This window comes from Oncorhynchus keta, chromosome 32 (genome assembly GCF_023373465.1).
Source record: "Oncorhynchus keta strain PuntledgeMale-10-30-2019 chromosome 32, Oket_V2, whole genome shotgun sequence".
NCBI classification, from domain to species: domain Eukaryota; kingdom Metazoa; phylum Chordata; class Actinopteri; order Salmoniformes; family Salmonidae; genus Oncorhynchus; species Oncorhynchus keta.
In genome coordinates, this window is record NC_068452.1 from 31,079,150 (window position 1) to 31,101,478 (window position 22,329).

General features: G+C 44.2%; 1 protein-coding gene across 5 annotated transcripts in view; it reads right to left on the minus strand.

Annotated features, from left to right (window-relative positions):
* The window catches only part of LOC118371835 (RNA binding protein fox-1 homolog 3-like), a 498,524-nt gene that overhangs the window by 199,431 nt on the left and 276,764 nt on the right, over nt 1-22,329 (minus strand). The window lies entirely within an intron of this gene.

The following is a 22,329-nucleotide window of genomic DNA, read 5'->3' on the forward strand; positions in this document are numbered from 1 at the left end:
CTCTCTCTCTCCTCTCGCTTACTCCCTCTCTCTTTCACTCTCTCGCTCCTACTCTCTCTCCAGCCTCTCCTCCCCGTCCCCAACCACACCTTTTCTCCCCTTCTCTTCATTCTGCCAATGGAGACAAGTGACACATAGGTTGTTTTCTTCTTCTTTAGTCACGTGGAGTTACGAGCCGATTGCAACGGAAACCAGGAATGAACTTGAATGCCAGTAAGCCTACATTCCTTGATAATTCATACACATTTTTTCAATAGGTAAATCAAATCAAATGTATTTATATAGCCCTTCGTACATCAGCTGATTTCTCAAAGTGCTGTACAGAAACCCAGCCTAAAACCCCAAACAGCAAGCAATGCAGGTGTAGAAGCACAGATAGTAACGTATAGTTATTTTTTTAACAACTATGTGTGATATAATGCTGTTTCCTACAGGCAGTAAGTATTTTGACAAGCAATGTGAATACTGTCAAAATGTCAAGAGTATGATCTTACAAATGAAGCTCCCAAGAGCCAATCTTCAAAATGAAGTAAGGTGCATGTGAGGCTATGGTCTATGAAACCTGTCAACCAGTACATCCATATACTGTAGGTTCCTTGTTATACAACCTGAGATATGAATGGTTCCCACTGCCCACCACATTGGAGGATGCCTGGGCAGTGATGTAGTCTACGGCCTCACATAACCAGACTGACCAAGGCCCTTGACCGTGGATGGCTCCAGTCAAACATAGATAGAGACAGAGAACAGCAAGGGAGAGAAAGGTGAAACAAAGAGAGAACAGTAGCCACTCCCCTATCAGCTCCTATTCCATCAACCATCTCCACAGATTAGACAGATAGCTGTAGACACACAGACATGTCAGATGGACAATAGTCAGATAGTCCAACAGAAAGAAAAAAACATAATAGAGACAGAATGAGAGACAGGCAGCCCAGTCCTCCAGAGGGGCACCAATGAAAAGGTGGGGATGGGCAGTCAGGCATACAGTAAATCATGGAGAAGCTACTCAATGGTGTAGCGCTACGGAGTATGGCTGCCGGGTTGGGGAGAGTTAGCCGCAGCGTGCATGAGCTTGCCTTATCAATGCTGACAGGCAGACAGCCCGTTTATAGGAAAAGGAAAAAAAGCATCAAGGAAATCCTGCTCTTGTCTATCCCCAATTGAATTACAGCTGGGATCTGAGAGGGCCAGGATGATATCCTTTGACGAGAGGGACCGCTGTATATCTGTCCAGTGTGTCCCCCAGGTCTCACGTCCTACAACTTTGCCCATTTATTTTATTTGTTCCCCTTGCTTCTAGTTAAAGCCCTGCAGCAGCCCACAAAATGGAGAGAGGGGAGTGGGGTCAGGGGGAGGAGAAGGGGTTAGCTGGGAGAGGTACTGCTGGGAGAGAGCATGGCGTAGATCACATGACCCCTGTGATGTTGGCTGAAAAACTAATGTCGCACAACGTTCCCCAGCAAAAGATGTAGAGAGAAACAAAAACTCGCATTCACGTACGCACACACACCACATGCATGCATCACGCACGCACACACACCACATGCATGCATCACACATGCACACACACCACATGCATGCATCACGCACGCACACACACCACATGCATGCATCACACATGCACACACACACCACATGCATGCATCACGCACGCACACACACCACATGCATGCATCACACATGCACACACACACCACATGCATGCATCACGTACGCACACACACCACATGCATACATCACACATGCACACACACACCACATGCATGCATCACACATGCACACACACACCACATGCATGCATCACACATGCACACACACCACATGCATGCATCACGCACGCACACAAACCACATGCATGCATCACACATGCACACACACACCACATGCATGCATCACACATGCACACATAGACACATATACAGGGTTGGGGAGTAACGGATTACATGTACAAATAGATGGGCAAAGGGTCGTGAGACCTGGGGGACACACTGTACAGATATACAGCGGTCCCTCTCGTCAAAGGATATCATCCTGGCCCACTCAGATCCCAGCTGTAATTCAACATGTAAGGGATTACAAAAAAAATGGTAACTGTAATCCGTTACCAGATTACTTTGAGGATTACTTTTAAATTCAGAAAGGAGGTTTCTGAAAAAAGATCTTTGACACTTCTCTGTTTTCTCAATGAAATTCAAATCAGCGTGGAAAAAAGTGCAAGTTTAAGTTTGTTCCACCTGAGCGAGTCTGACCACAAGTCAGAGACCACTATGATGCCACACCAAATGTGTTTGATGGATAAAGAGCAGGAATAGGCTTTTGTAGGCTACAGTCCAAGCTATGTCTTCCAATGGTACGACTGCTGTCAGCATCCAAAGATTATCTAATTTGAATAAACACTTGGAGGTAAGGATGACAGCAGTGGTGTAGTCTATGGCAATAGGGATATCACTTATTATTGTTATCTATGTACATTGATGAATCACACTGATTTAGCTATTTACGCCTTACGGATTGTGGTTGTTGTGGATGGCTGTTCACATATCTAAATGTGTATTTGAACCCAATAATGATTGAATTCAAGAAGTTTAAGCTGCCTATCCATCATTGTTTTTGAATCCAGCGGGCCAGCCAGTGAAAAATGCGCTCTTGCAACTTGCGGTCCAACTCATCCCAAACCAGCTCAATTGGGTTGAGGTCGGGTGATTGTGGAGGCCAGGTCATCTGATGCAGCACGATCACACTCCTTCTTGGTCAAATAGCCCTTACACAGCCAGGAGGTGTGTTCTTGGTCATTTTCCTGTTGAAAAACAAATTATAGTCCCACTAAGCGCAAACCAGATAGGATGGTGTAACGCTGCAGAATGCCAAGGTAGCCATGCTGGTTAAGTGTGCCTTGAATTCTAAATAAATCACAAAAAGTGTCACCAGCAAAGCACACCCACACCATCACACCTCCTCCTCTATGCTTCACGGTGGGAACCACACATGCGGAGATTATCCGTTCACCCACTCTGCGTCTTACAAAGACATGGCGATTGGAACCAGAAATCTCAAATTTGTACTCTTCAGACCAAAATACTGATTTCCACCGGTCTAATGTCCATTGCTCGTGTTTCTTGGCCCAAGCAAGTCTCTTCTTCTTATTGGTGTCCTTTAATAGTGGTTTCTGTGCAGCAATTTGACCATGAAGGCCTGATTCACGCAGTCTCCTCTGCACAGTTGATGTTGAGATGTGTCTGTTACTTGAACTCTGTGAAGCATTTATTTGGCCTGCAATCGGAGGTGCAGTTAACTCTAATGAACTTATCCTCTGCAGCAGAGGTAACTCTGGGTCTTCCTTTCCTGTGGTGGTCCTCATGAGAGCCAGTTTAATCACAGTGCTTGATGGTTTTTGCGACTGTACTTGAAGACACTTTAAAAGTTCGTGAAATGTTCCGCATTGACTGACCTTCATGTCTTAAAGTAATGATGGACTATTTCTTATATATACGTATATATCAATTGATTGTTGAATAAAATAACTTATAAATGCCTCATGAGCTTAGTTCAACTGTCACACTCCATGACAACCCAAAATATAAGCTTGTTTTTCGCCAATGTTTGAAAACATTATAAATGTAAACAAACAATGTATAGCATCATAACATGGTTAAAACAATAATGTTGATATAATGGACGGTCAGTCCTTAAATCCATAATTCTGTCTATTAATCTGAGAGTGGTTACATTTATCCAGGCCCATCCCTCAGCTTTTTACCAAAACAGAGGCGGGCGACCATTTTGTTATTGTTTCTGTGGATTATCAAGATAGCAAAGTGTTACCAACAAAATGTTTAACAATAAGCCTATAGCAAATGCAGCATGTGGCATTCATTTTACACATGTAAATAGCACTATTCAGTAGTGATCAAAGCATGCCATTCCATGAGCTCACCATTTATTTTTCAACTCGAATCAATGAGCCCAATCAGTCCTCCATGACAACAAAATCATAAGAAATGGCTAATAAATCCTTAGTTTTGGGGTTATGCTCAGGTAAAACTATTTGGTGAATCTATACTTCCATATTTCCAAGTCCTATTCTTTAAGATCAAGGGGTATAACATTTGGTTTTTAATGTTAATACATAATTGAATCATGTTATTATATGTAGTAGAAAATGATGGGTTAGAAGACGCCTATATAACCAACCCATCAAGTAAAATATAACATCCATATATGGCCAGCTATGTAAACTTGAACATGGATTTATCCTGCAATAGATGAGGTTCAATTGGTAACATATATTTTTGTCTTCTTATAATGCCTCTTAAGGGGAAAGTAATCAGATTAAGTTACTGAGTTTGGGTAATCCAAAAGTTACCTTACTGAATATCATTTCGGACAGGTAACTAGTAACTGTAACAAATTACATTTAGAAAGTAACCTATGCAACCCTGCGCACATATATAAAAACACTCACACCATCCCTTCCCCAAACACACACATACACACACACACACAGAGAACACCATGAAACCCACAGGAAAGAATGTCCACCAAATGAGGCCCTTTGGGCACCCTCCGAGTTGACATGAATTTGGATGAGCCAGATCCGGTTCCATCCAGTTTGGCCAAACACACTGTATCATCATCTCACTCAAGTTGCCTCAACCAACAGCCAAGAACCACAACTCAGGTGACATCCAAACATCTCCATTTTGTGGGCTGATTGCAAATCAAATCAACATGACAGTAGCAAAGTCTACCTTTGTTTTTTTGTACCCAGACACATGGAGAACTAACCACACTAACCTCTGTACAGAACACCTGAGCTGTACCCATCACAGTGAGTGAAGCCCAACAGAAATGGTTGTATCTCTGTTGTGGACACTCTCTCAGTGGCCAGGCAGTCAGGGAAAGGGAAATTATGCATAAGTATCAAGGATTTACACATACGGCTGTCATCACAAGGAGGTGCATCAATATAATATACACCTCCAATCCTCAGGTCCCACTGAATGTCTTTAAAACTCTGCATTAAGCCAAATCCCTGCCAGGGAACGGTGACTGTCATTTGGGAATTGAAAGGTGGTTTTTCTCCAGTCACAACTGCTCATTACTGTTGCTACTCAACTCAATGGCGTTCTCAGGCAGTAAGGATGTATATGTATGACTGACAGACTGCTCAACTCAATGGCATTCTCAGGCAGTAAGGATGTCTATGTGGGACTGACAGAATGCTCAACTCAATGGCATTCTCAGGCAGTAAGGATGTATATGTATGACTGACAGACTGCTCAACTCAATGGCATTCTCAGGCAGTAAGGATGTCTATGTGGGACTGACAGAATGCTCAACTCAATGGCATTCTCAGGCAGTAAGGATGTCTATGTGGGACTGACAGAATGCTCAACTCAATGGCATTCTCAGGCAGTAAGGATGTATATGTATGACCGACAGACTGCTCAACTCAATGGCATTCTCAGGCAGTAAGGATGTCTATGTGGGACTGACAGAATGCTCAACTCAATGGCATTCTCAGGCAGTAAGGATGTATATGTATGACTGACAGAATGCTCAACTCAATGGCATTCTCAGGCAGTAAGGATATCTTTGTGGGACTGACAGAATGCTCAACTCATTGGCATTCTCAGGGAGTAAGGATGTCTATGTGGGACTGACAGAATGCTCAACTCAATGGCATTCTCAGGCAGTAAGGATATCTTTGTGGGACTGACAGAATGCTCAACTCATTGGCATTCTCAGGGAGTAAGGATGTCTATGTGGGACTGACAGAATGCTCAACTCAATGGCATTCTCAGGCAGTAAGGATGTCTATGTGGGACTGACAGAATGCTCAACTCATTGGCATTCTCAGGCAGTAAGGATGTCTATGTGGGACTGACAGAATGCTCAACTCAATGGCATTCTCAGGCACTAAGGATGTCTATGTGGGACTGACAGAATGCTCAACTCAATGGCATTCTCAGGCAGTAAGGATGTCTATGTGGGACTGACAGAATGCTCAACTCAATGGCATTCTCAGGCAGTAAGGATGTCTATGTGGGACTGACAGAATGCTCAACTCATTGGCATTCTCAGGCAGTAAGGATGTCTATGTGGGACTGACAGAATGCTCAACTCATTGGCATTCTCAGGCAGTAAGGATGTCTTTGTGGGACTGACAGAATGCTCAACTATTCAGCTACCTTTTTCAGTACATTCCAGTATAATAATGTTGAAAACATGATTGACCTCATTATTATCTATTTCTTCAGGCAACACCTCGGTGCTGGAAATGGATAACATATTTGAACAGGTTTGATACAGTACCTGCACTAAAGTGGACCTGAGATACTTGGCAAGGAAATAATGGTCACCTGTTTTAACATTTTCATTGAGTGTGAATATAAATATTATTTGTATTCGCACTCAATGAAAGAGTTAAAACAGGTGACCATTTTGAGTTAGACGAGGTCATGCTCAAGAGCGAATTCCTTTTAACCATTTAGCACCGAGCCGCTAACCTGTTCGCATTAAAGGGGACAGGCTGATATGAATTAGCCAATTGAGCACATGCTGCTTAGCAAATCCCACACATTTCTGCACGCCATTGATTTCATTTGACCATTATCGTCAGAGGTTGTGACCAAAATTAGATGCAGCCCGGCTAATCATCTGACAGTCGGCAGCTAATTATCCCGCTTCAGAAAACTCCTGCCACCACTCGGCTCACAAGCTGGTCATGTTACTGCCGGGCTCCGTGTGGAAGGAGAAGTAGCCTGCTAGTTCCACTGGAGATATAATATCATTCACTGTATGAGGAGAACAAACAAGGAAACAGAGCTAAACGGGACCTGTATGGGGGTCTTCCTCTCTGACCTCAGTCTCAAAGCTCAGCTGGAACAAAGACTGTTTTCATGTGAACTTCTCTCTTCACCATATGAGAATACCACTGAAATAACAAACCATTAACCATACTGTGCATCCCCCCATTCAAACCAATGACCACGAGATCATGTGTTATGATGAAGCCTGGCAAATTAGCTGGGATACTACATTGAGGGTCAGAAATGTCACTTGATCTTTAGATTGGAGAGTAATGGTGTGGAGATGTCAGCTGACATGGGTCAGAGAGGAAGAGAAGGAAGAAGGAAGAAGAGGAAGCAGTTAGGGTTCAGAGGTCAGCCTGACGGCTCAGTCTCAGATTGATTAATTACCCAGGAGGCACCGCCTCCACAGGAAGGACCAGACCAGCTCACTGCTTGGCTCAAACTCAGGGCCAGGCTCCACTGCACGCACGCACGCACGCACGCACGCACAAACACACTCAGGCACGCACACGCACACAGAATCCCTGGAACCTCTGATCCATGACCCTGGAAGCGGTATGAGAGGAAGACCCCAGCAGGCAGTACAGTAGGTGCCAGCAGCTTCATTCACCCAGCTCTCAGTAAACAATCTCTGGTGTTTCTGTGAGCGATGGGCACGTCGTTTGTTTTGCTAATGGGTGTTTTTCTCCTTCACACTCCACGGGGAGTGCTATCTAATGAGCCGCCCACCCGTGCTCTCTCTCCCTCCTGCAGCCAGTGTGCCCTGAGTGTGTGGCTTTAACCCTGGTGCAGGGGAGGATGGATCACAGAGCCCCCAGACTGCCAGGGCCATGGAACACTCACACACATTCACACACACACACATGCACACACATACTCTCTGTCTCTCACAAACAAAAATAAACATAATGACACAAACCCATATAAACACAAATACACAACCAAAAGTCCATTTAGGTAAGCTAAGCTTACACAAATCATCATATTATTCACATTCACCTATTAACAAACACAAGTACTTACAGTTCTTTAGCCATACTGTACCTACACGTGCCCTCACATGGGACTTTGAGCTCCCTGGGTGCATGTGCACCCATCACTAATGCACGTTCACTAATTCATCAGAGTTATGTTAAATATACATGTGAAGCCATAAGGCCAGGGCATTAGCTTCTTAGCGTCCTATTACACAGACTATGTCAGGGAATGTGCTAGGCAAGGGGCTGAAGGCAATGATCAATGATGGGATATAATTCTATGAATGTTAAGGTTTCCTCAGTATCATTCTCTTTGTTAATACGTCTAAATGTACAGGGAAACACTGGCTCAGCTGGAGAGGGAAACCTGCTTGGTAAGATACCAAGATCCAGTAACTAGACGGACCACTTTGGATGTGGGTGTTTACAATGTATGTATTCTTCATTTGGCTAAACCTGGGCTACTGCAAGTATTTCTGCCTCTCAAAAAGGAAATTGAGCCCAAAAAGTATCAAAACATCTTAGCGAAAAATGCTACTTCCAGAACTCTCCATCTCTACCACCTTCCAGAGCATTATGTTAGTTGGTGGATCCAGAGACCATGCTTTATGTAGATGAGCGTGACATCTCCTAAAATGCCTGTAAATGTGAGAACCATCTGGTTTCATCAGGAAACAGGTGGATCTCCTGAGTAAAGATGCTCCCTCACCTTCCATCTCCGCACCAATGAGGAAATACATCAATTGTGAATAGAGCTACAGAGGAACTCACCACATCACACCGCCTCAGAAACATCCCACATAATCAATCTACTTTACATAAATATGGAAGGGCTGGTTTTTCTCTGCTACTCACAATTATGATGGTATTGTTATTTTATCCCACTGAGAAAGACATATCTTACAAAGAGGAACCATGTAGAAAATGTACCCTGTTTACTGCCAATAAGTCACTCAAATAGCCAGATCCTGAGCAATTCCATAGTAACGGAATTACACTGAGACTCAGATGTTTCACTTTCAAATATATACCAAACAAAAAAAATTGATTTCAAAGTTTAACAGACCATAGCACTCTATGCACAAGGACTACTTTTAACAATTTCCACAGAAAATTATTCCGAAGAGGAGAGGCGAAAAGGATCGGAGGACCAATATGCGGCGTGGTAAGTGTCCATGGTTCTTTTAATATGAAATACTCAACATGAACAACTGAATACAAAAACAATAAACGTGGAATGAACGAAACCGTACCGTGTGGTGAAAAACACAGACATGGAAACAAACACCCACAAACACACAGTGAAACCCAGGCTACCTAAGTATGATTCTCAATCAGAGACAACTAATGACACCTGCCTCTGATTGAGAACCATACTAGGCTGAAACATAGAAATACCCAAATCATAGAAAAACAAACAGACTGCCCACCCCAACTCACGCCCTGACCATACTAAATAATGACAAAACAAAGGAAATAAAGGTAAGAACGTGACAATATACAAAGAATTACGATAAAATCTCCCTCAGTTTTATTCTGTTACCAAACTTTGCATTTGCAAACAGTTTTTTTTAACTGTGTAATTTGTTCAAAGTAGTCATTGTGATTAGAGTTGTACAGTTTGTTAAACTTTGTAATAAAGGGTTTTTGTTTGACATACATTTTAAAGTGAAAAACTGTAGTCTCAGCATAATTCTGTTAGCATGGAATTTCCCTCCTACTGAGGATGTTTTGGGTAAATGAATGGTGTTCATTAAAAGATGGCTGCCCAACAGGACTCCCAACTTGGCCATATTCATGTGTCAGATTATGTACAGTATAACGTATATATCACTGCAACCATTAAGACTGAGCAGAGATAGATGTCAGGAGGAGAGGTGTGGGGAGAGAGGAAGAGAGAGGAAGAGAGAGGAAGAGAGAGGAAGAGAGAGGAAGAGAGAGGAAGAGAGAGGAAGAGAGAGGAAGAGAGAGGAAGAGAGAGGAAGAGAGAGGAAGAGAGGAAGAGAGAGGAAGAGAGGGGAAGAGAGAGGAAGAGAGAGGAAGTGAGAGGAAGAGAGAGGAAGAGAGAGGAAGAGAGAGGAAGAGAGAGGAAGTGAGAGGAAGAGAGAGGAAGTGAGAGGAAGAGAGAGGAAGAGAGAGGAAGAGAGAGGAAGAGAGAGGAAGAGAGAGGAAGAGAGAGGAAGAGAGGGGAAGAGAGAGGAAGAGAGAGGAAGAGAGAGGAAGAGAGGGGAAGAGAGAGGAAGAGAGAGGAAGAGAGAGGAAGAGAGAGGAAGTGAGAGGAAGAGAGAGGAAGAGAGAGGAAGAGAGAGGATGTGAGAGGAAGAGAGAGGAAGAGAGAGGAAGTGAGAGGAAGAGAGAGGAAGTGAGAGGAAGAGAGAGGAAGAGAGAGGAAGAGAGAGGAAGAGAGAGGAAGTGAGAGGAAGAGAGAGGAATAGAGAGGAAGAGAGAGGAAGAGAGGGGAAGAGAGAGGAAGAGAGAGGAAGTGAGAGGAAGAGAGAGGAAGAGAGAGGAAGAGAGGGGAAGAGAGAGGAAGAGAGGGGAAGAGAGAGGAAGAGAGGGGAAGAGAGAGGAAGAGAGAGGAAGAGAGAGGAAGAGAGAGGAAGAGAGAGGAAGAGAGAGGAAGAGAGAGGAAGAGAGAGGAAGAGAGAGGAAGTGAGAGGAAGAGAGAGGAAGAGAGAGGAAGAGAGAGGAAGAGAGAGGAAGAGAGGGGAAGAGAGAGGAAGAGAGAGGAAGTGAGAGGAAGAGAGAGGAAGAGAGAGGAAGTGAGAGAAAGAGAGGAACAGCTTCCCAGGGACTGGTTAGATATACAGCCCTTCTGTTAACAGTGGCACAAAGGAAGGAGGGCTTCTTTCTGGACCATATGCTCCAGTTCCACTGAGGAGGAGCTTTTGAATGGGAGATGAGGGCCGGAGACACAGGCACTCCAAGTAGAGCAGGTGTGCTGCTGAAGCATTCAATCACACACACAATACTGTTTACCCTCCGTAGAGTCGTAAAGAAACACACTCGCTCCTTGATACTTGCTGCTTCACCGTGTAGCGCTTTGTCCAGATTGGCCACCTCTGTTGGGTTCCACAACACTTTGTCCAGATTGGCCACCTCTGTTGGGTTCCACAACACGTTGTCCAGATTGGCCACCTCTGTTGGGTTCCACAACACTTTGTCCAGATTGGCCACCTCTGTTGGGTTCCACAACACGTTGTCCAGATTGGCCACCTCTGTTGGGTTCCACAACACTTTGTCCAGATTGGCCACCTCTGTTGGGTTCCACAACACTTTGTCCAGATTGGCCACCTCTGTTGGGTTCCACAACACGTTGTCCAGATTGGCCACCTCTGTTGGGTTCCACAACACTTTGTCCAGATTGGCCACCTCTGTTGGGTTCCACAACACGTTGTCCAGATTGGACACCTCTGTTGGGTTCCACAACACTTTGTCCAGATTGGCCACCTCTGTTGGGTTCCACAACACGTTGTCCAGATTGGCCACCTCTGTTGGGTTCCACAACACTTTGTCCAGATTGGCCACCTCTGTTGGGTTCCACAACACTTTGTCCAGATTGGCCACCTCTGTTGGGTTCCACAACACGTTGTCCAGATTGGCCAACTCTGTTGGGTTCCACAACACTTTGTCCAGATTGGCCACCTCTGTTGGGTTCCACAACACGTTGTCCAGATTGGCCACCTCTGTTGGGTTCCACAACACTTTGTCCAGATTGGCCACCTCTGTTGGGTTCCACAACACGTTGTCCAGATTGGCCACCTCTGTTGGGTTCCACAACACTTTGTCCAGATTGGCCACCTCTGTTGGGTTCCACAACACGTTGTCCAGATTGGCCACCTCTGTTGGGTTCCACAACACGTTGTCCAGATTGGCCACCTCTGTTGGGTTCCACAACACTTTGTCCAGATTGGCCACCTCTGTTGGGTTCCACAACACTTTGTCCAGATTGGCCACTTCTGTTGGGTTCCACAACACTTTGTCCAGATTGGCCACCTCTGTTGGGTTCCACAACACTTTGTCCAGATTGGCCACCTCTGTTGGGTTCCACAACACGTTGTCCAGATTGGCCACTTCTGTTGGGTTCCACAACACTTTGTCCAGATTAGCCACCTCTGTTGGGTTCCACAACACGTTGTCCAGATTGGCCACTTCTGTTGGGTTCCACAACACTTTGTCCAGATTGGCCACCTCTGTTGGGTTCCACAACACTTTGTCCAGATTGGCCACCTCTGTTGGGTTCCACAACACGTTGTCCAGATTGGCCACCTCTGTTGGGTTCCACAACACTTTGTCCAGATTGGCCACCTCTGTTGGGTTCCACAACACGTTGTCCAGATTGGCCACCTCTGTTGGGTTCCACAACACGTTGTCCAGATTGGCCACCTCTGTTGGGTTCCACAACACTTTGTCCAGATTGGCCACCTCTGTTGGGTTCCACAACACGTTGTCCAGATTGGCCACCTCTGTTGGGTTCCACAACACGTTGTCCAGATTGGCCACTTCTGTTGGGTTCCACAACACTTTGTCCAGATTAGCCACCTCTGTTGGGTTCCACAACACATTGTCCAGATTGGCCACTTCTGTTGGGTTCCACAACACTTTGTCCAGATTGGCCACCTCTGTTGGGTTCCACAACACTTTGTCCAGATTGGCCACCTCTGTTGGGTTCCACAACACGTTGTCCAGATTGGCCACCTCTGTTGGGTTCCACAACACGTTGTCCAGATTGGCCACTTCTGTTGGGTTCCACAACACGTTGTCCAGATTGGCCACTTCTGTTGGGTTCCACAACACGTTGTCCAGATTGGCCACCTCTGTTGGGTTCCAAAACACTTTGTTTCAGCTAGATTCACTCAGTGCTACTTTGTAAAAGCAGTAATGCACTAGTCAGTACAGTTGATTGGACACCATTAGAGAGAAGAGACTATGTAATTTACTCGTTTTTGTACTAAGTTGTATCATTTTGGAGTGGTACAAACACGTGATGAGTTTCCCTGGGTTGAAATTCCGATCTGATGAATCACTTTCATTAACTACTACTGCTACTTTACTGCTGCCATTCAGCTGGTATGAAACAGAGGAGCCTCCACCTGATGCAGAGCACTGCAAGGAGACTATACAGGATAGGACTGGTGTACGGTGCACACAAACGCACACACCTACATCAAAATACAGACACACACTCACACATACAGTACGTGGGGGGGGGTGTACACACACACGCGCACGCACGCACGCACGCACGCACGCACGCACGCACGCACACACACACACACACACACACACACACACACACACACACACACACACACACACACACACACACACACACACACACATGCACACATTAATGAATCCCTCCCCTCATCTCTACAGAGGCTGTGTGCAGTATTAGAGAAACCCCAGTCTTCTGACAGCCCTATCTATCATCGTGCCCAGCCAGACAGACAGTAGAGAACGCCCTCACACAGCACACAGTCCCACATTTGCATTTGACCACCTTCATTAAATTCAGCAAAGGTAGGACTAATTTAGACTCTCGCAGGCAACTTGATATATTCATAAAAAAAATATATAAAACATCTCCAAGAATTGTCCTTTAATGGAATTAAAAGTAAAGGGCATAGTAGTTGGATGATTGAGTTACTCCCATGACAAGCTGGGTGTGAGTCTTTATGTTAAGCCGATAGTTCTCCTCGAGGGAGAGAGTGGATCATCTTCATAATCATTGCCTATTCATGGACCTTAGAAGAGAAGGGTTGGTGACCTTAACCTTAAAGTCAGCCCATCAAATAACCTGAAGGTATTCAAATCTTTTTAACAATGATTCTACTCTTCTGCCCACAGTATAAGGTCACCTCTATCACAGACCTCTCGCATGTTAAAAGCACGACAGTACACATTTAACAAGCTAGACACTGACCCTGAGCTAGAAGAATATCTTCCTTCTCTGTTGGCCATGTGGCTGTGGCAGTGTCTTTAACTTCATCCAGTGTTTCTTAGTAACAAACTAAAGCTCTGTAACAAATGAAATGTCTCCTCTTGGAAAACACAGCTCCACTCTGCCATGCATGCACTCTGTCGTTGAGCTGAATGCACAATGCCACAGTGTTAAAATAATCCAGCCCAACCCAGTGTGCACTGTGCAGTGTGTCTCTTGTCAAATATTTTCCACCTATTCTCCCCTGAATAATAGTTAAGTGTGGCCTCACAGTATGATAGAATAGGTCCTCTAGTGACACATGCTATGACACAGTGTAATTATTACTGAACAACACAGATGCTAAGAATAGATGCAACATTTTTACCCTTTTTCTCTCCTTCAAGCATGCATTAATTATACAGCTAAAATGCTCTAGCGGTGCTTCCTGTTTCACAAGCTTCTCAAACGCACGTGAAGTGAATTAGACAATCCATATGGCTGATTGTGGAAAGTCATGGCCATGTTTGAAGGATGCTAACATAGCAAAATAAAACACCACCAACAAAAATAACCTCCTTGTGTGAGTTACTATCATTGAGAAGGGATGTGGAACATGTGGGCTCACTGCAATTCAGTGATAAAACAGGGATGGTGGAGACCTCAGATTACGATATGAGAGATAGTGTGTGTGTGTGTGTGTGTGTGTGTGTGTGTGTGTGTGTGTGTGTGTGTGTGTGTGTGTGTGTGTGTGTGTGTGTGTGTGTGTGTGTGTGTGTGTGTGTGTGTGTGTGTGTGTGTGTGTGTGTGTGTGTGAGACACGGATAGAGAAAGTATTTTTTTAACGGCCAGATGAGTTATTACTTCTTTCACTACTTCAAACAACATCTTGCAGCAACATAACCTTCCTTCCTTCCATCCAGCTCCTATCCACAGGCCCATCAGCCCAGGGAGAATCAGCCTAAAAAGGAGGCTGTGTGTACCAGCACTGACTGCTAGTGGGACAAACTCCAGACACAGAGTTACTTCAGAGGGAAGACCTACTCTTTCAAGCAGGGTGGAGAGAGCAGAGAGATCAGAGACCAGTTTAACAACCACTGGTTTGAACTCCTAACCTGACCAGGGTAAAACATGCACTGTATGACGAGAATCCCAAGAACAGCCTGGTCATTACTACAGACTTGTTTTCTCAATTCAATATACACTGCATTCGGAAGGTATTCAGACTCTCTCTTTCCACATTTTGCGACGTAACAGCCTTATTCTAAAATGGATCAAATATATTTTTCACTCATCAATCTACACACAATAACCCATAATGACAAAGCAAACACAGGTTGGTAGACATTTTTGATAATGTATTAAATAAAAAAATTAAAATACCTTCATTACATAAGTATTCAGACCCCTTTCTATGAGACATGAAATTGATTCCAGGTGCATCCTGTTTTCATTGATCATCCTTGAGATTTTTCTACAACTTGAATGGAGACCACCTGTGGTAAATTCAATTGATTGGACATGATTTGGAAAGGCACACACCTGTCCATATAAGGTCCCACAGTTGACAGTGCATGTCAGAGTGATAACTAAGCCATGAGGTCGATGGAATTGTCCGTAGAGCTCCGAGACAGGTTTGTGTCGAGGCACAGATCTGGGGAAGGATACCAAAACATTTCTGCAGCATTGAAGGTCCCCAAGAACACAGTGGCCTCCATCATTCTTAAATGGAAGAAGACTCATCCTCGAGCTGGTCTCCCAGTTAAACTGAGCAATCGGGGGAGAGGGCATTAGTCAGGGAGGCCAAGAACCCGATGGTCACTCTGACAGAGCTCCAGAGTTCCTCTGTGGAGATGGAAGAACCTTCCAGAAGAACAACCATCTCTGAAATCAGGCCTTTATGGTAGAGTGGCCAGACGGAAGCCACTCCTCAGTAAAAGGCACATGACAGCCTGCTTGGAGTTTGCCAAAGGGCACCTAAAGACTCTCAGACCATGAAAAACAAGATTCTCTCTTCTGATGAAACCAAGATTAAAATCTTTGGCCTGAATGACAAGCGTCACGCCTGGTGGAAACCTGGCACCATCCCTACGGTGAAGCACGGGGGTGGCAGCGTCATGCTGTGGGGATGTTTTTCAGTGGCAGGGACTGGAGACTAGTCAGGATCGAGGCAAAGACAAACGGAGCAAAGTACAGAGAGATCCTTGATGAAAACCTGCTCCAGAGTGCTCAGGACCTCAGACTGGGGTGAAGGTTCCCCTTCCAACAGGACAATGACCCTAAGTGTCAGGGTGTGATTTGGGTGGCCATTCTATGTTCGTTTTTCTATGTTTTGTATTTCTTTGTTTTGGCCGGGTATGGTTCTCAATCAGGGACAGCTGTCTATCGTTGTCTCTGATTGGGAACCATACTTAGGTAGCTTTTTCCCACATGGTTTTTGTGGGTAGTTAATTTCTGTTTAGTGTTTGCACCTTACAGGACTGTTTCGGTTGAATTTATTCTCGTTATTTTGTATTAGTGTTCAGTTCAATAAACAAACATGAACACTTACCACGCTGCACTTTGGTCCGACTACTCTTCCTCATCCGACGACGAAAACCATTACACTAAGCTTCGGGACAATTCTCTGAATGCTCTTGAGTGGCCCAACAAGAACCCAGACTTGAACCCGATTGAACAACTCTGGAGAAACCTGAAAATAGCTGTGTAGCAAAGCTCCCCATCCAACCCGACAGAGCTTGAGAGGATCTGCAGAGAAGAATGAAGAGAAACTCCCCAAATACAGGTGCCAAGCTTGTAGCGTCATACCCATGAACATTCGAGGCTGTAATCGCTGCCAGAGGTGTTTCAACAAAGAACTGAGTAAAGGGTCTGAATACTTACGTAAATGTCATTTTTCTGTTTTATATTTTTATGAATTAGCAACATTTTTTTTATCATTATGGGTTATTGTGTGTAGATTCATGAGGGGAAAAAAGCTTTAATCAATTCTAGAATAAGGATGTAACGTAACAAAATGTGGAAAAAGTGAAGGGGTCTAAACACTATCCAAAATGCACTGTATCTGGATGTTGTTTACATGGTGATAGGCCCAACGGGCCAATGGATATCGAGCCCGCCGTCAGAAGCCCGGCCTTCCAGGCTATAATACCGGGGGCTCACATCCATTTCCTCAACTCAGTACCGCTCTTCAGCGAGCCCATATTCCCTGACGGTGCGGGGCCAAAATATGTTATACCTCGTTCCCTCCTGCAGGTAACAGTAGTTATATTCATAACTATACATTCCCTTTCAGTGGTCACTCGGTATAACATACTATGGGAACATACAGTCACGCCCCAGGCCGGCTCAGAGTACCAGACCAGGACGCCTACAGCAGCCCAAGCACACACAGGTTCCACCGGCTCAGAGTGTACCAGACCAGGACGCCTACAGCAGCCCAAGCACACACAGGTTCCACCGGCTCAGAGTGTACCAGACCAGGACGCCTACAGCAGCCCAAGCACACACAGGTTCCACCGGCTCAGAGTGTACCAGACCAGGACGCCTACAGCAGCCCAAGCACACACAGGTTCCACCGGCACAGAGTGTACCAGACCAGGACGCCTACAGCAGCCCAAGCACACACAGGTTCCACCGGCTCAGAGTGTACCAGACCAGGACGCCTACAGCAGCCCAAGCACACACAGGTTCCACCGGCTCAGAGTGTACCAGACCAGGACGCCTACAGCAGCCCAAGCACACACAGGTTCCACCGGCACAGAGTGTACCAGACCAGGACGCCTACAGCAGCCCAAGCACACACAGGTTCCACCGGCTCAGAGTGTACCAGACCAGGACGCCTACAGCAGCCCAAGCACACACAGGTTCCACCGGCTCAGAGTGTACCAGACCAGGACGCCTACAGCAGCCCAAGCACACACAGGTTCCACCGGCACAGAGTGTACCAGACCAGGACGCCTACAGCAGCCCAAGCTCACACGGGTTCCACCGGCTGCAAAGAGGGGTTACAGAATCAAACTTTCTCCATAATACTTACCCAAGAAGCCTGAACTGTCAGAGCCCCATACAGGGAACCACAGCCTGCTGCAACTTGGTTATGCACACTGACACGCTGTCACTGCAGCCCAAGTCCATAGTTCCAAGAACAATATTTACCTTGCAAGCCTGAAATGTCAGAACTTCTAAAAGGAACAGCAAGTCAAACACAACAGAACACCTGCCGCGACTTGGTAAAGTACACAGGTGCAACATAGTTTCTCTGGACCCCACTTCAAGGTCAAAGTTAGGGCCCCCCAATCGCTGTCCATGGTGCTGAGATTGCAACATGTCTATGCTATACACAGTGTCGCAATTCAGACATTTTTAGACTGCTGGCTGATTTGTTTAGTAATTAAAGTTTGAAATTCAAACATTGCAGATTGTAAAATAAATAAAACTAAGCTAACATAAACAGCCATCACTAACATTGAATGGCTGTTGCCAACATACTGACTCAAATCTCTAGCCACGTTAATAATTAAAAATTGGATGTAATACATGTATCACTAGTCACTTTAAACAATGACACTTTATATAATGTTTACATACACTACATTACTCATCTCATATGTATATACTGTATTCTATACCATCTACTGCATCTTCCCTATGCCGTTCGGCCATCGCTCATCCATATATTTATATGTACATATTCTTATTCATTCCTGTGTGTATAAGGTAGTTGTTGTGAAATTGTTAGATTACTTGTTAGATATTGCTGCATTGTCGGAACTAGAAGCACAAGTATTTCGCTACACTCGTATTAACATCTGCTAACCATGTGTGTGACCAATAAAATTTGATTTGATATGGAATTGTTTTAAGATGGTCATACCATGGATCATTTAGGTAGTTGATTCTGAATATTAGGACCCCTTTAGGTATTCCCCCAAAATTACAAAATGATTTGATCAAATATTGAATTTGGCCTTTACTACTATGGCCTGTTGTATAACGGAAAGGGGATACCGTACACAAACACATTGTATAACGGAAAGGGGATACCATACACAAACACATTGTATAACGGAAAGGGGATACCATACACAAACACATTGTATAACGGAAAGGGGATACCGTACACAAACACATTGTATAACGGAAAGGGGATACCGTACACAAACACATTGTATAACGGAAAGGGGATACCATACACAAACACATTGTATAACGGAAAGGGGATACCATACACAAACACATTGTATAACGGAAAGGGGATACCGTACACAAACACATTGTATAACGGAAAGGGGATACCGTACACAAACACATTGTATAACGGAAAGGGGATACCGTACACAAACACATTGTATAACGGAAAGGGGATACCATACACAAACACATTGTATAACGGAAAGGGGATACCGTACACAAACACATTGTATAACGGAAAGGGGATACCATACACAAACACATTGTATAACGGAAAGGGGATACCATACACAAACACATTGTATAACGGAAAGGGGATACCATACACAAACACATTGTATAACGGAAAGGGGATACCGTACACAAACACATTGTATAACGGAAAGGGGATACCATAAACACATTGTATAACGGAAAGGGGATACAAAACACATTGTATAACGGAAAGGGGATACCATACACAAACACATTGTATAACGGAAAGGGGATACCGTACACAAACACATTGTATAACGGAAAGGGGATACCGTACACAAACACATTGTATAACGGAAAGGGGATACCATACACAAACACATTGTATAACGGAAAGGGGATACCATACACAAACACATTGTATAACGGAAAGGGGATACCATACACAAACACATTGTATAACGGAAAGGGGATACCATACACAAACACATTGTATAACGGAAAGGGGATACCGTACACAAACACATTGTATAACGGAAAGGGGATACCGTACACAAACACATTGTATAACGGAAAGGGGATACCGTACACAAACACATTGTATAACGGAAAGGGGATACCATACACAAACACATTGTATAACGGAAAGGGGATACCGTACACAAACACATTGTATAACGGAAAGGGGATACCATACACAAACACATTGTATAACGGAAAGGGGATACCGTACACAAACACATTGTATAACGGAAAGGGGATACCGTACACAAACACATTGTATAACGGAAAGGGGATACCGTACACAAACACATTGTATAACGGAAAGGGGATACCGTACACAAACACATTGTATAACGGAAAGGGGATACCATACACAAACACATTGTATAACGGAAAGGGGATACCATACACAAACACATTGTATAACGGAAAGGGGATACCATACACAAACACATTGTATAACGGAAAGGGGATACCATACACAAACACATTGTATAACGGAAAGGGGATACCATACACAAACACATTGTATAACGGAAAGGGGATACCATACACAAACACATTGTATAACGGAAAGGGGATACCATACACAAACACATTGTATAACGGAAAGGGGATACCATACACAAACACATTGTATAACGGAAAGGGGATACCATACACAAACACATTGTATAACGGAAAGGGGATACCGTACACAAACACATTGTATAACGGAAAGGGGATACCATACACAAACACATTGTATAACGGAAAGGGGATACCGTACACAAACACATTGTATAACGGAAAGGGGATACCATACACAAACACATTGTATAACGGAAAGGGGATACCATACACAAACACATTGTATAACGGAAAGGGGATACCGTACACAAACACATTGTATAACGGAAAGGGGATACCATACACAAACACATTGTATAACGGAAAGGGGATACCATACACAAACACATTGTATAACGGAAAGGGGATACCATACACAAACACATTGTATAACGGAAAGGGGATACCGTACACAAACACATTGTATAACGGAAAGGGGATACCATACACAAACACATTGTATAACGGAAAGGGGATACCATACACAAACACATTGTATAACGGAAAGGGGATAGTGTACACAAACACATTGTATAACGGAAAGGGGATACCATACACAAACACATTGTATAACGGAAAGGGGATACCGTACACAAACACATTGTATAACGGAAAGGGGATACCGTACACAAACACATTGTATAACGGAAAGGGGATACCATACACAAACACATTGTATAACGGAAAGGGGATACCATACACAAACACATTGTATAACGGAAAGGGGATACCGTACACAAACACATTGTATAACGGAAAGGGGATACCATACACAAACACATTGTATAACGGAAAGGGGATACCATACACAAACACATTGTATAACGGAAAGGGGATACCATACACAAACACATTGTATAACGGAAAGGGGATACCATACACAAACACATTGTATAACGGAAAGGGGATACCGTACACAAACACATTGTATAACGGAAAGGGGATACCGTACACAAACACATTGTATAACGGAAAGGGGATACCATACACAAACACATTGTATAACGGAAAGGGGATACCATACACAAACACATTGTATAACGGAAAGGGGATACCATACACAAACACATTGTATAACGGAAAGGGGATACCGTACACAAACACATTGTATAACGGAAAGGGGATACCATACACAAACACATTGTATAACGGAAAGGGGATACCGTACACAAACACATTGTATAACGGAAAGGGGATACCATACACAAACACATTGTATAACGGAAAGGGGATACCATACACAAACACATTGTATAACGGAAAGGGGATACCGTACACAAACACATTGTATAACGGAAAGGGGATACCATACACAAACACATTGTATAACGGAAAGGGGATACCATACACAAACACATTGTATAACGGAAAGGGGATACCATACACAAACACATTGTATAACGGAAAGGGGATACCGTACACAAACACATTGTATAACGGAAAGGGGATACCGTACACAAACACATTGTATAACGGAAAGGGGATACCGTACACAAACACATTGTATAACGGAAAGGGGATACCGTACACAAACACATTGTATAACGGAAAGGGGATACCATACACAAACACATTGTATAACGGAAAGGGGATACCGTACACAAACACATTGTATAACGGAAAGGGGATACCATACACAAACACATTGTATAACGGAAAGGGGATACCGTACACAAACACATTGTATAACGGAAAGGGGATACCGTACACAAACACATTGTATAACGGAAAGGGGATACCGTACACAAACACATTGTATAACGGAAAGGGGATACCATACACAAACACATTGTATAACGGAAAGGGGATACCATACACAAACACATTGTATAACGGAAAGGGGATACCTAGTCAGATGCACAACTGAATGCATTCAACTGAAATGTGTCTCCCATATTTAACCCAACCCCTCTTAATCAGAGAGGTGCGGGGGGGATGCCTTAATCGACATCTACGTCATCAGCGCCTGGGGAACAGTGTGTTAACTGCCTTGCTCAGGGGCAGAACGACAGATTTTTACCTTGTCAGCTTGGTTCAGCAACCTTTCGGTTACTGGCCCAACGCTCCTACCCGGCGGTAGCCTGGTGGAAAATAAATAAATCATAAGGAA